The 15543-nt window shown below is 38.9% G+C and overlaps 1 long non-coding RNA gene across 1 annotated transcript in view; it reads left to right on the forward strand.

Annotated features, from left to right (window-relative positions):
• The first annotated feature begins 7074 nt into the window (after nucleotides 1–7074).
• The window catches only part of LOC103916629, a 9918-nt gene continuing 1449 nt past the window's right edge, over nucleotides 7075–15543 (forward strand). The window contains exon 1 of the long non-coding RNA XR_663594.1: nucleotides 7075–7232. This is a non-coding gene — a long non-coding RNA (uncharacterized LOC103916629). The remainder of the gene's footprint in view (nucleotides 7233–15543) is intronic.

Here is a 15543-nt window from a genome sequence, read left to right on the forward strand (position 1 = left end):
GTAGAGGAGCTAATGACAGATTTTAGCTGTCAATTCTTAGATAGAAGAATTGTCAGAAAATCTCATCTTCTCCATTCACCTCTTGCTATGACTAAGGCACAGTGGGAAACTTAAAGGACAAATTCAGTTGACAAACAGAACTTGGATCCCTGCAAAGGAGACATATTCTCCTCCTGTCAAATCTTTGAAAGATCAAAAAAACCTCTTGCTCTGATTAACTTTAGTGTACCCTCTTACATCCCCTGCTTCAGGACACACTGAAAGTAATCCTCTTCACTCATACTGGGAAAATTATGTTGAATAAGCAAGGAACGTGCCTGAAGTTAAGATTCTAGTATTAATGGTGACCATTTTTCATTACAAAAAGTTTTGGTTATGCTTTCTGTGCATGTGGGCCTCAGCACAAAAATTACTGTACAGCTAAGGAAAGTTTTACTCCTCATCTTACCCCGTGCTATTATTTTATCTCAGTATTTTTTCATCAATCTATTAAAATAGGAAATACTCCTGAACACTTGAATTCAGATGCTCAAGAAAGTGGATACTGATTTTAGGTTTTTGCAGTTAAAGTTTTTAAGAACATAATCAATTAAGTTAAAAATGGAATTATTTTTAGAAAGTGTTAATCTCAATTTTTAGCAATCTAAACCCTAAACTTTTGTAGAATTTTTCGTAGTACTTTACTGTTTGGTGCATGTCTATGTGGCCCACTTGCATAATGAAATGCAACCCCTAAGTAGATAGGGTACTCTACACAACTCAACACTACTTTAAAGATATTTAATTATATTAAAGCAATAATCACGGCACTGCTTGATCATCCTTTTTTATTTCTGCTACATACAGTAGAAGTTTAAGAATATTTCTTGTATAGACACAAGCAATTAAATGCAAGGGTTCTTAGAGGAATTGCTGTGGAGAACAGTCTCCTTTTGATTGCCCATATGTGAGACCTCCATTTGTTTGTCCATTTTGATGAAGTTCAAGTCTAAAGTATACAGTAACAGTTAAATCTGAAAAAAGACATCTTGTATTACCTGGCCACACTAGAGGTAATGAAAGGGAGCACAGGAGCCCTGAGCCTGCGCCATATAAGAAATTCCTCTCTTGCTAATATAATTGCTGTGCAGTATTTCACACCAAATTTCCTCCTGTAATAAGGAAATGTGTTGTATACTTAACAAAAAAAAAAGTGAACTATAATGAGTTTTAATTGCGAAGATGGTCCCCCTGTCCCAGTGCAGTGTTTTGTGGCACTCAGATCTGAATGGGGGCAGGATTGTGTGCAAGAGCTGGAAGCCACTGGGGAGTGGGTGGGATGGCGTACCGCAGGCTTAGTCAATGGTAAGGCCTGGAGAACCCAGGGTAGAAAACTGGTGAGGCGGAGGAGAAAAATCGTCGCTTTCCTCGTATCAAGGTCTGTATCAGCCTGATCCCTCCTTGTCCTACCTGTTGTCCCCACATTAATATCGGCTTCAATACTTTTAACTAGCCTGTGAGAAGGTGCAAGCACAGACTGAGAATGAGTAAATAAAAATGTGGTGTAGAAGTAGGCTGAAAAGTCGGTGAGGGCATTGCCAACCATATAAATTTCATTTCTTTTTCTTACAAAAAGAGGGATTTGCACTTGTTGCGTTTAGCAGACTTGTATTTGCCAGACATGAAACTGAGTTTGGTATTGTATATAGTACCTCTGGGATTTTGTTTGACATAACCAAAGGATTTTCACTTTACAGGGATTGCTGGCCTGGAATGTGGCCAGTTCTGACCGCTTTGTGTAAATTTTGGGTGTCTGTGAAAGGGAAGATGCAATGCTTGGTTGGGGCTCCTTCTGGCACGCCTCGCAAGGAGTGCTTTTCTTCCCTTGGTGGGGTTAGAGTGCTGTTGCTGGAGGGGAAGCTCTAGCTATCCGCTTCTTACAATTTGGAGGGGCTGTTAAAAGAATAATTACCATTAAAGATTAATACTGCATTTTAATTACTTTAATGATGGTGAGTCTAATTCTGCAGCCATTTTCTTTCTTTCTGTGTATGCATGCATTGCTAGAAAATTTTAAATTGCACGAGAGAGAGACGTGAACTAAACAGTTTACTCTCAAAGGCATTTTATCATGCTTCACCTAAAAAAGTGTATTTCTAAACAAAGCGAAAATGAACAAAAAAAAACAGAACCAAATGTAGTTAGCTCTTTTCTGCTGAACGTAATTTTTTGATGTATAAATGATATAAGCTTCCAGGTATACATATTGGTGTTATATGCATGCTACAGATTTATTGTGTACTGTCCTATCTAGCAGTATGGTGATACTGACTGAATAAACTGCTTTTCATGTATTTTTATTGTTAATCTAGCTCTTTCATGACTTTCTCTAATATGCAAAATTTTCTGTTACCTCACAAGGGCAGAAATCTAACAGAAAAATCAGCATCTACCACAAATATGTTTTATTACCTAAATAAAGAAGGTACCTAAATAAAGAATTAGAGTAGTTGCAGTATTTAGTCTCAGATCAGTGGCACAGTTTTAGGGTCCGATAATTTGGCGGAATAGAAACAGGGAGTTTTATTCCTCAAGTGGCACTCACTTGACTGCAAATTACAACTTCAAGCCCATAAAAGTCTTGAGATATCAGACATTGGAAAATTGTAGCGTTCCATTGCATAAGAAACATCTAAAATATTTTTAGGGAGTCTAACACTTTCTAGCGCTCTGATCTTTGCACAGCAAAACTTTTGGTAACTAAAGTAACTGGTTTTAAAATGCAGAGACTGAAGTAGTGCCCAGTAAAAATGCCAAATGCTCTAATGGATTCTTAAAAAACTTTTAAAAAGGTTTCTTTCTGCATATTAGGAAGATACGGTTTTATGTTAGTTTGTATCAGCATTTCTGTCAGCACTGCATGACTCACTTAAGGAGACTCTCCTCCATAAATTTGGTTATGCCACAAATGTCTTGTAGTTAAATATACCGTGGTTTTAAGTATCTGAAAGATTATTTCACAGGTGTAACTCCCACTGATATAGTCAGTGAGGGTCAGTTGCCTGGTGCCGCCCCCCAACTACACACCTGAAATTCCTCTGTTTATTGTGCATTCCTGGTGTCGGTAGGGGAAAACTGTAAGGACTGTGTGATTCTGTTTCTGCAAGGAAGTTCTTTGCCTGCCTCTACAGCACAGCATTTTAATCTGACGCAGTTCCTGATTGCAGGGAAATGCTGTATAATTGCACTGCATCGGCTGATGATAGATGCTATCACACTTCATTCTAGCATGTCAGATGTCCAAACATTTGTCTGAGTAATATTGTTAAAGATTCTATTGTTATCGTAGTTTATTCATTTCTTGAAAGGATTTTAAAACAGAAAAATGAATTCACTTACTAACTGCTAACACATTCTCTGAGCGCTTCTGAATAGCTGCTGGCTACTGTCTTTGCATATAATAATATATTGGAGTTCAGGCAAAATCACCAACAACTGCATTGGAAAGGTTTGTACTATAAATCTTTATGGATTTATAAAGGTAATCTTTGCAGAAGTGGGCTGGGCTCTGTCAATGGTGTGTACTGGCCTTTGCAGCCTTCTAAAGGCAGAAGATGCTCTAGTATGTCATTTTATAGACAATGCACACAATAAAGCATCCTTTGCCACTTCAAAATTGGTAGATCAACCCCCTGAATGAAAAGTTGTATTTATAACGCCATGCTTTTAGCCTTCTGATGTGCCTTAAAACTTCTGTATCTTGGCTAATTTCTGCCTTCCAACTAGTAGCTGGCAGGGAGGACTCGGAGCCACTAAGCCTCTTCAGAGGGAATGCTTGATGGGTACTTCACTACCAGGCTGCTCTGCAAAAGCTCCACGTGAATTGGGCATGCAGGTTGCCATCCTTCAGCATGTGTGCGTTCTGCTTAGCAAAGGACAGGTGGAAAATGAGGAAAAAATGACTCAACTATAGAGGCATCACCTCTGGTTCAGCCTCCAAATACGTTAAAGAAACCTGAGACTTGCAGAACTCATTGTTTTGTGGAGTTTAAGGCCATCGCAGGAGGGACTCTTCTGCTGTAAAATTATGCAAATAGACACTGTAGATAAGTTGTAACCTAGACAAGACATAACACACATTAATGTAATGGGTGACAGTATTTGAACAGAAGGACCAGCATAGAAGTTTACTTTAATTCCATAGTTTTGGGTGCATCGTAGATCAAAGAGGGTGAGTCTCAATTGACCAAAAAGTGAGATGGGAGGAAAGCTTAATTAGTAGCCAGGGGGTTTAGGAGAAAAGCAGACCTTTCCAGAGCAGACATCGTATAACATTATTATCAGGGTAAAGCATTTTATACTGACAGTCTAGTTCTTCTGGCTGAAGATACTCTTAGGCAAGGCCTCCTGAGCTGTAATGGTCCCGAGGAGGTGGGAAAAGCTGGTGATTCAGGATAGGTCTTCTACATAGCATATTTATAGGCAGAAGATGGAGGTGTTTTCAGGTTCAACATCGTAACTTCCCCGTGTGAAATAGTGTTATTTATTTATGTTTGACGGCATAATGCATTTTTTCAGAGACATTCTGTAACTTGGAAATACTGTAGTATCTTTCAAAAGCTATTTTTGTCCATTTATAAATGGTTATATTCAGCCCTTAAAGATAAGGAAATAGTCTGATATATGGAGGAAAACACTTTACTGCATTTTCCTTTCTAAATAATAGGTGAACATTCATAGATCAACAGCCCCTCCCATTAGCTAAATAATAGAGTTGCATGAGTTTTCTTTCAAATGAAACATTCGTAGTTGCTCCTGATAATCCCAAGCAAACTCAATTATTGTAGTGATGGTTGCAAATCTCAACATTGATATCACCTGACCTCACACAATCAACGTAAAAGGGCGTTATTTGCCCAACTGTGCTGAAAGTGCCATATGTCATGGTCTCATGATTAGTTTTGACTTAAATTTTGTAAAGAAAAGGCTCCATATTTTGGGGGAGCACTCTGATTAGTTTTTAACTCTGCTCTCCCTCCTTCCCCGATTTTATTTGTATTTACCAATATTTGGATACCTTAAGGTTGAAATAACAACAGATGACACTAAGTCACAACATAAAGCTCTGGAATTAAAGGGAGCCCTGAAGTCAGCGATACTACTTTATTTCCATATTGTGTTGCTGGACTACTGATCTTATTTTAAAGACAGCATTTTCATTTGTTTACCCCTTAGTTTTTCTTCCCCATTTTGCTCGTGCAAAATGATTGAATCTGTATGATCACACAGCCCTTAGTCACAAACCTAATTCAGTCTTATCATCATTAATCAGGCTGTTGTCTCTGGCATTTACTAGTGTGAGCATGAAAAAATGCAAAACAGCTGCAGTAACACAGACAAATACAGTAAATTGAATCTATATATAAACATAAACCCAACTGGACAGGTATTGCTCCATTAGAGCAACAGCAGTTGCACCCCCCTGCCCTATCCTGTCCGTTGGCACTAAAACATGTTCTGAGAAAACGAGGAAAGATGACTAGCTGTCTGCAAAGTTGAGGGTAGCTCAACAAGCATGCAGGTAGGTAGCACTGGGTGACCGTGTTCTTGATCTCACAGACATAATTACTGATAATATATGGGCAAGTTTTCCAGTTTGCCCTACACCCATACATTTAAATCCCTGACCTAGGATATAGAGGTCTCCCACCTTCTCATCAGCTCCTACACAAAGGTGGTAAAGCCACGGCAAATTATGATTGTGCTTTTTAGTATCTATGTTGAACAGCTTTTACATGAGTCCTACTTTGAGAATGAATGGATTACTTTCTTTGACCTGATGCACAACGACAATCCAGTTTTTCCTTCCTCTTTTCACCCCCACCCCATACTCCCCAGGGACGGGGTTCTAGTCCCACATGCAGCTGTTAGTGCATCCTGGGACCGAACATGAACCATGACACATCCCCAAACCACTGTTCTTGCTCCCAGCCTTTCCCTGCATTGAATGTCTCCTCATTAATATCTATATTCCTGTAAGTTTTCCAGAGCATACTCTACCATATCAGTGCCCTAAAATTAAGAAGGGATCTGAAGTACTCCTGTAGTGCTAGTTAGTATCGATAGTAAATTCTGGAGAGCAGGTAACAGATAATTAATGCCAACTAAACCCATTTTTTCCAAAAAGTGACCAGAAGTTGAAAAGCTCTATAATGTACTGCGCTTGCAGTCCTGTCTGTCATACCACTCTCTTTGCCAGGTTTTTGTTTATAGAGTGACACAATCTGAAAATGTTTAACCCACAATTTGCACACACAGTCATTTTTTCATTAAGCAGTTTCCCTTCTTTTGCACAAAGTCTGTGTAAGTGTTCAAATATTCATCACAGAGCTTGACTCTAGGTATTAGCCAGAGATGACTTAGAAACAAGTACGAGCTTGCATTCCTGAACCACATGCTCTGCTCTTCCACACCATATCAGAAAACTGAATGACATCTCGAGCCCAGACACTGTCTTTCTCCAGCAAGGTAACCGAACTACCTCCAACCTGCCCTCACAGTGATGTTTGCCTCCAACCTTGTCCGTGCACAGCCCAGGTCCCAGGCTGATGTGAAACAATCTTATTCTAGTTGAGTTACGGGTGTTTACGCCAGCCAAGCAAGGGATCTCCTCTGAAGTCCGGAAAGAGAAGAGTGGGGAAGCCGTTTTCTGTAGTTCGGCCTTGTCATTTTACTAGCCTTTCCCTTTGCAGCTGAACAAGTGTTTCATTGTGTGAAATCCTGAGTCCTTTCAAGTCCTAAGGGGTAAGGCCCTTGACTGGAGAGGAGAATCAGACCCGTAGTCCTGTGACAGTTATATACTGACATACATTTGCTTTGTATCCCCTTCACAACCTTCAATATTCTTCTGAGCCTCAGCAGATAAATGGTCCGTGCGGTGTCCTCTAAGGTTAGCTACTTCTGGCTGAGCGCTTGGGCTGTTTTGGCAGGAGGCCTCCTCACGGAGAGCTCAGTGCCAGCCCCTCTCTCTCTGCTGGGAAGCCTGAGCTTTCACACCCCCACTCCCTGGCGCTGGAGTGCTGTGGCGGAGGGAAAGGAGCGATTTCTCAAGTGCTGCCTAAGCCATTTAGCTCACTTCAGGTGAAAGAAAACATCTTAAACAACATCCATACACCATGCGGTAGCTAGTACCGGTGAGAGAGAGAATCCCAGTGAGGCTTACAGTAGGAGAGGAAGCTATATGGAACTGCCACGTGAGTCATACGCTCATCATCTACATGAGTTTTTTTCATGCATTTTACTGGGGAGGGTGCTGGGGGGAAATGGAAAATGTTTCAGAGTCGTTTTTTATTTTAACTTTCTTTATGCCTGTTTTTTCGCCATGTGTTACTTTCCAGCTTTTTGTAATAAAGCGTACATGAAGAGCAGATCAGATGAAAAAGTGATTACACCCTGTTGTAATGTCGAAAATATGCTTATTCAGCTAAACATGTTTTGAAATACTGGCAAAAAAGCAGCCTGCTAAGTTCAGGCTGGAAGCAGTTTACATAGTTTCTGAGATTATTTCCTCTACTGTTCAATATATCAAGAACTCATAGTGCTGCAGCAACTAGTATTTTTCTGCCCCTAAAATATATCTCAAGAACAAAAGCTATTGTTTCAAAGTAATATGAACTTGCTCCCCATCTACACATATAAAGAATAACTGAGCAATAACTGGATTTTTTTTGGTAAACAAACCTCACACATGTGGATTTTTTTTAATCTTAAGTTTTTCTATTTTAAAAATGCTGAACTCAGTACGGTGAGTGTGAGAATACAAAATACAAGCACCAAACTAAAGTATCTTGTTCTTTTTTTTATTTTCTGCAGTTACCAATGTAAGAAAACATACTTTTAAAGAATTTTATCTTTTAAACGTTTTTATTACAGAAAAGGCATATTGAGATTTTCCATTAAAAAATAATCATGCACTAACTCAGTCAGAATTTGGGGGGGAACTTCAGAGTAACCTATTATGTATTTTAGAAAAGGAAAACATTTAATTTAGACAATAAGGTGCTGAAGTTACAGTGTTTTTTTTAATTAATACTTCATTGTTTGTAGCTGCTGTTAACTACTCTGAACTGCAGAGGAATATCCTTAAAATGTTACTTCTTCAACTAAAAATTGAGATTGTATATTACAAATATGTCAGATAGCTTTTTTTTGTTTATTTTGTAAAAAGGGCCATTGCCCTAAAGGCTTGAGAATCAAAGTCTTTGTCATTGCTCAGCACTCAACAGTCAGGCCCAAAGTTATAGTCCTTGTACACTACTGCAATATAAATGTTCAGTATTTCTGATAACTTTAAACTGCACAGTATACTCCAGTTTCCTTTAAATGACAAGGGAAATAACTTCTTAGAGTTTTTAAATGGGGAGTGATGTTGTATCTTAAGTGAACAGAAAGTACTGGATATAAAACCTTCAACTTACTTTTTTAAATAATTGCCCTGGTCTTTCCCAAATAATTGCAATTTTCTGTTCATTTTCTGCTAACTGCATGTGCAGATAGATTCAGGCAAAACATCTGTGGTGGCTCTAAATAGGAGAATTTCCTACAAAGCAGTCAAGTTCCAGATGAGTTTTGTCCTGTTTTAAGCTCCCTTCCACTCTGAGATTTGAATCCCTGTTAGCATCTTTCTACCGAAACAACACACCATTTCATAGGTTCTGCCCATAGTACAAATAATACATGAATATATGAAAGCTGTGCGGCTTTCTGCTACGAAGTACAAGCTGAACACAAATCAGTGTGTCTTCTATTATTTTTGCTCAGTGAAGAGAAAAATCCCTCATATTTTGTAGCTTTAAATCTTGATATTATAAAATTTGAAGGTGGGTAAGACATTTTTGGGTTATGCTGTGCTGTGGTTGGTATGTTCCCTCAGACTGCACCGTGAAAGATCCATAATTCTCACTAATCTACATTCAATGAGAGTTCATCATAGAAAATTCTAAGTAGGTTTAGGTAGGATGGCAGTTTTTGGATTAAAGATAATACCTCTTAAAATAGCAAGGTGGAAATATAAAAGCAAATCTAGAAAAGCCAATAAGGCATGAATCATTCAATAAAATAAGATCTAATAGTAGAAGTGCATTATGGTAGAGTTAAAGTAATCTTTGATGTTTTTTTTTTTCATCACCTGTTAGGTTTTGTATATAAATACAGTAAGTTACAGCTCCTGGAAACAGATTTTGATTTGCTAGATTTATATCTGCATGTGAGAACTTTAGTCACAGTATATTTAGATTGGGAGCAGACCAATACAGATTTATTTTACAACACACACAATACTAGGAGTCCCATACAAGCTTGTGCATGAATTTCTGACAGATGTATCTGTGTGTAAAAACAAGCAGGCAGAATGTGCTTGACCACTTTTTCAAATGTCAGAATAACCTTAAAAATGCAACTGAACTAAGATCGATTTCACTACTCCACCCCATTTTTCATTATTTATTTTATTTTAAAATAATTCAAAAATTAATCTATTTGGACTAAAAAAATGTGGAAGGTATCTTTTAGTTTCAGCATGCATAGTTATGTGGAAGAAACTAATGACATATGACAAAATGCATAAACATTGTTTGTCAAGCAGTCCTATGCTAGAAGTAAATTCATAAACAAAAAGCCATGTTTCAATAACAATGAATGTTGTGAGAAAAAGAAACAAGAGCTAGGAAATAAGTTAACACTTAACTAGATCAGTTTAAATTTCTGGTTGGTTGATTTTTACTTTTTTCATTCATTGAACAGAGGCCTGTTTGGGTTTTTTTGCCACTTCTTCCACTAGTTTTCTACTTAGGTATCAGCCTTACTTCCCAGGAGCGTATGTCTTGTTCCAGAATATGTGAATGCTGCTCCGAAATGGTTTAGATAAGAATAATATGACTTTTATTCAGAGTATGAACTGCAGTGAGTGGTTGGGAACCACATTAAGAAGGAAGCTCCAGTACTTTCTCATCTCCTACACACTTTTTTTTCCACTTGCCTTTTCACCTTTCAAAATTAACAGTGTGCATTGTAAACATAGCAACTTTAACCCTTAGTTTTCCTACTTTTTCTTCAATAGATCACTTACCAGATTAATTTTTCCCTAATTATGAGAGTACAGGGAGGTGAGTTGTACCTTTTCCAAAGAAACAGATTTTTAAAAATTGAAAGTTTTATCAGAAGTAACCTAACATTCTGTAAGAAAATGAAAGAGCTGCTTTCACGTTTAGGTTGTTTGGGTTTTTTTCATTGAAAATGTTCACACACTAGCCAACAATTGGGGTTGATTTGGGACATTTCTTCCATGTAGGTCAGCTGTTCTGACCTATGACTGCTAGGATTCCAGAATATGATTTTAGCATAGTTTTTTATGAGTGCATTTCTTGAGAAGTTTTGTATAGGAGTCCTGAGATGAGGCAAGAATGGAAAAATATTTTGTAGGGAAGAACTTGAATTTGCATTTCTCCAGATCAGAAGACTGCCTTCAAAATAATGCTTGAGTCCTTTACAAATTCTGTTTGGACTATTTGAACTGTTATCTCTCCTGGAATAATTTTTTCAGCCTTGGTCAAGCTTGCCCTGAGCAAGGTTGGTTTCAGATTATAGCACTGTACTAAGAACATTTCACCCCAAACAGTCATCACTGTTCCGTTGAGAAGATGCTGGTCCTTGTATTGGAAACCACGTTATCAACATTTTGCCCATTACCATCATAATTTGAGAGTAATTTGTGTCTAGCATGTCTTCAGGCAATGGTTTGCTACTTCACTAAAGCATACTGCATCTGCTGTTGGAAACTGTCATCTGACCATGCTTTAGTTCAAGATCTTTGCTGTTTGCATCATTATGCTATGATGTAGAAGCTTATACTTCCAGAGACCCAGCCTGCCTTTTTGGTGCTCCAGGTTTCCTGTTGCTATGAAAAAGATATTTACAGTGAGTTCTTACAAAATCATTCACCTTGAAAAACAATTTTCTTTTCAAATACCCTCACATTTAACTTCAGAACTCATGTTTCCTGTGATTTTTGGATTTATCCCACTTAGAGTTTTGCTTCCATAGCTAGGTTAAAGCAGTACTGCAATTGGAGTGTCTCAAAGATGCCTGTAAAAGTTAACGTTGGAATTCATGTTAATACAGGTTTCTCTGAGTAATGATTTTCAGCTCTAGGCACTCTTCAAAGCACTTAAAATATTCAAGAAACAAGGATGAAAATTCAGAAGATGCAGAACAAAGTGAACAAAGTGCTACTAGAATAATAGTCATCCAAAATAACAAGAAACTCTGATATTGACAGACTTTCCAGTAAGAGCACTATGACCTTCCCCCTGCTGCCCTGACCACGTATCCTCCCACCTCTGGTAGTGTAAAAGAAATGTGCATTTTCTGTGGTCTTTCAGTCTTCCTTTTGTGAGAAATGACTAGGGAAGTTGATGGCGCTTTGGCCTGGCACGTATTTTTGATGGTCACTTGGTAGTGTTGAGCACTTGCCCTCAGTTCAGAACACCTGAGTCAGTCCAGGCGGACCACTGAGCAGTCATCAGTTACAGCAACTGTGAATCATAACCCATGCGTACTGTATTCCGCTCAAACACAAAAAAGGGAAGGCTCAGCAACCCATTACACCTCCCCCTAAGGCATTACTGGTATTGTCAACTAGACAGCTCAGAACTTATGAGTCAAACCTCCCCCAAATCTTAATATTTACTTAAAACAAAGATATTAAAGGGTAGAAAATAGTTTTTTAAACTGATTTTATTTTATATTGTGTTCTGACACTATAATGCTAAGAAAACAACTTTTATTAAACTGGGATAATGGGAAACATTACGTAACCCCCTAGCACGTGGTATTACTCGCTTTAAAACTGCCTTGTAAAGAAGGATGTGTGTGTATTTGGCAGAAATACATTGTCAAGTATTTTACTTTAGTTTTTTAACACGCTCAAATTATAAGTCTGTTAATTTTGGTTCCTCATATTCTCATTTGGTTGTGAACTATGGCAAGCATTTGCCACTGCCAGTGAAATCTAGGGGAGAGGTGCTTTCAACATACAATGCCAATATATGCAGTACTTGAAAGCCGAGTAACTTGGAAAGCCAGGTTCTTCATCTCTCAGTTTGGGCACCCAGAATGGATGGGATACTTGTCCCAAATTCTTACTCTTTAAAATGTGGGTAGTATCTCTCCTTCAGCTCACGGGATTTTCGTGAAGACAAATTAGTGGCTCTCTGAGAAGCATTCAAGGACCACAATGGTAAGAAGTGCCACAGGAAAACCTTGTAATTTGTTCTTGAGATTTTCCATTAAAAAATGGAAATGTATGGCTCCAGTGGGTAGTTTGAGAAGCATCCAGTAAATAAGATATGGGGCTGCACGTTATTCGGTGAGGCAAATAGAAAATACTGAGTAGCTGCTAATACTGGCATTGTTTTGTGCCATCCATTAAATGAAGCTGGGACCCAGGAGAAAAGACGGAATACAGGCCTGTGAGTGAGAATTGTATCATACAAGGGCTGTATACAGAAAGCGTTGCTGCACAGTAGATTTTATTCCTATTTTTTCTGTTTGATTCTGCACCCTTTAATCCTGTTTGAACAGGATTAACCCTTGTTTTAATACAGTTTGAACACATGTATGCATGTGTATGTGTGTGTGAATGCACATGCTTGTGCATGTCATTTTTTGCAAGTTAGGGGGGGTTTAAAAGCAAATTGCATAAACAGAGATTTTATCTTGCAGCAGTCTACTGACATCCATATGAGTCATTAGAAGGAGTGGAATATTCTGAGCCATCCCACAGTGCCCTGCTACTTGAGCCAACTGATGGCAATAAGAAGATAATTCTCTATTTAAAGCACCTCCATGGAGAAACAACACAGAATTGTTGGCGATTCCCTCTTTTCTCTTGACAATGTCCTGGCTTCTTAGCACTGTCTCTTTTCTACCTGCTCCCATTTGCTTCCCCAGCCAAGAAGTCCAGTTTCTTTTTGCAAATAGTTTTAGCTTCCCTGCTCAGATTGAGAGTCTGCTCCCCCCTTCTGCACCCAACCTTCCTCCCTTTCTCTGCAGGGCTCTGTCAGTTTACCGATGTCCTTCTCCCTTCTTTTTCTTCTATTCTGGTTTGATATCTTTAGTTCTTCCATATTGAAATCAAACAACTTCCACTAGGCTGCCTGGATGCAAGCACGAGACATATTAGGAGCTAAAGACGCTTGTTTCATGGCACCCAGATCGGTGCTTCCGATTGAGCCTAGTTCAGCCATTACAGGGCTGAATTACATAGTTCTGGTGTAGAGCATGTGGTGGGCTTATGTGCCATCTCGTCAACCTGGACTGCTGTGAGAGGAAGCAGCATGTTCAGCAAAGGTGGGATCTTTGGGAATTTTTCCTACTAAACTTCAGCAAGTCCCTAGCAAGTGTATGTGATCTGAAGTTCTCAACTGTTTACAGCCCAACTAGAATGAAGCGGCAAAATCTTCCTTAACAGGCTACCTCCCGTCCTAAGCTCTGCTCCAAACACGGGGATGCAGGAGCTTCTCAAAGAAAAGGTTTCTGTAATTCGGCAGCGTGGGCCAAACAGTTGATGCTTCGATAGGCTTGTTCTTGGAAAAGTCTAAGCTGTTTGGCTGCAGATTTTCAAATAAGTTATCCCTGAGACACACACCTGGTGAGGGACATTTTCAGCCAAACAGTTTAAGTTTGGCAAAGTTTTTAAGCAACTGAAAATGCAGTCTTATAATAGGAGGTATCTGGCAATCATAACAGTTGGCAGTTGTGCTAGCCCCACCTATAATATTTTTGGATCATTTAATAATGTAGTGAAGATTTTTAAGGGAGTATTTTTTCCATTAGAATTTAGTAAGGTACGACTGTGCAGCTTCCTCGTACTCCTTCGAGCTAAAGCAGAGAGAGAGAGCATTTTAAGCAAGCGTGTCGAGTTTGGAATCACTAGCCAATTCCCATAAGCTTCATAATACCGGGAAGTCTGTAATTGAACATGTATGTAAGAAATGAGAAAAAATACACTAAAATTGTTACTGACACTTCCAGTTTTAACACCCTCAGTATACCTTTAATTATTTTTAAAATATATTTTCACATGTTCTAAAAATTATTTTAGAAACGAGAATTAAAGTCTTTACAGATACGTTGCATCCATGCGTGTCTAACTATTTGGTTAGTATTAGCTCTGACAATGTCATGCTACTTTAAACAAGAGAAAAGCAAGAAATATGCAAGAACGCTGATGATGAACATTTTGACATATGCAGCTTTCACTTGTTTTAACAAAATATTTGGTATTTGTTCTTGTGACTACACTTAGCAAACTTCATAAGAGAGAACAGCAAGCTTTTTATTCATTTTAAACCAAGTATTTATTAACATTTTTATAGCTAAAAGATTATATCCTCCAAAGAATTCTATAGCCTCTAAAAACAAACACATATCTAAATAGTTTAGGCCTGCCTTCGTAAGCCTTTATGGGCTAGGATTTGCTCAGTATGCTTTTTGTTTCTCTGTTTACTTTTAGATGCCAATTCAAATGCAAAACATTTGCTTACAACAAGTTGCTCTTCATATTGCACGGCGGAATATACTTTATTCTGATCTGTGAAGGGGATGAAAATGTTCTTGGTGGTGGTAGTTACAGAATGATTTTGGTGAATTGCCCAGTGTGGCTTCAGGTGCTACGAGGATAACCAGGTGACACCCGGTCAAAACTTTCACAGAATGTTGGTAGCGGGAGGGAAAACACGAAAATGTGCCGTCCCTGATCAGACCGCTGGTGTTTCAGCTCTCTCCCTAATCTCCGTCGTTGGACCAAAAGCTTTAGAGGAAACGAGGGACTCTGCTAGACGTGCGTATATTAATATGTGGATGGGGGAAATTTCTTTCTAATACCAAGCATGTAGTGGATGGTATTAGGGTCCTAAAACAGGGGCCCTGTAAATGTTTCGGTTTGCAGTCTGTCCTTTCTGTCCTTGCTCAGAACGTCAATGAACATGCTGAATAATACCCATGGGATTACAGCCCGTCGGGACAAACTCGGTCCCAGCTTGGGCATTGACCATACCACGGAGATAAAGCGTAACTAGCCTAATTCATACCTGGATCAACGCGGCTTGTTGGAGCCGCCTGGCAAGTAATACCCAGAATTCACGCTCTGCCTTTAAGAAGTCAAATGAGTATGTCCTTGGCTTAACAAAAAAGATAGTTTAGTGCACGGTCCATCTGTTTTGCACATCCCCCAGCCAAATAAAGCGCTCATCTGCAGAAAAAAAAGGTAAATCTTCCCTTCTGCTGTGTAATACTAAATATTAATGAAGGAAATTGAAGATTAAATTGGGATAAACAACCGAACAGTTACAGATGAGCGTCTGGGGTTTAAACGGGGTTTAAAACAAGGGAAGGATCGCAAAAACAGAAGGGTTAAAACCGCGAGCTCGGGATGGGCAGGAAAACGAGCAGGGATAGCAACAGCATCTCGGGGGCAGGCGGAGCGGCGAGGAGATTTTTTTTTTT

Source organism: Pygoscelis adeliae, unplaced genomic scaffold (assembly GCF_000699105.1).
Source record: "Pygoscelis adeliae isolate BGI_AS28 unplaced genomic scaffold, ASM69910v1 Scaffold215, whole genome shotgun sequence".
In the NCBI taxonomy this organism is placed as follows: Eukaryota; Metazoa; Chordata; class Aves; order Sphenisciformes; family Spheniscidae; genus Pygoscelis; species Pygoscelis adeliae.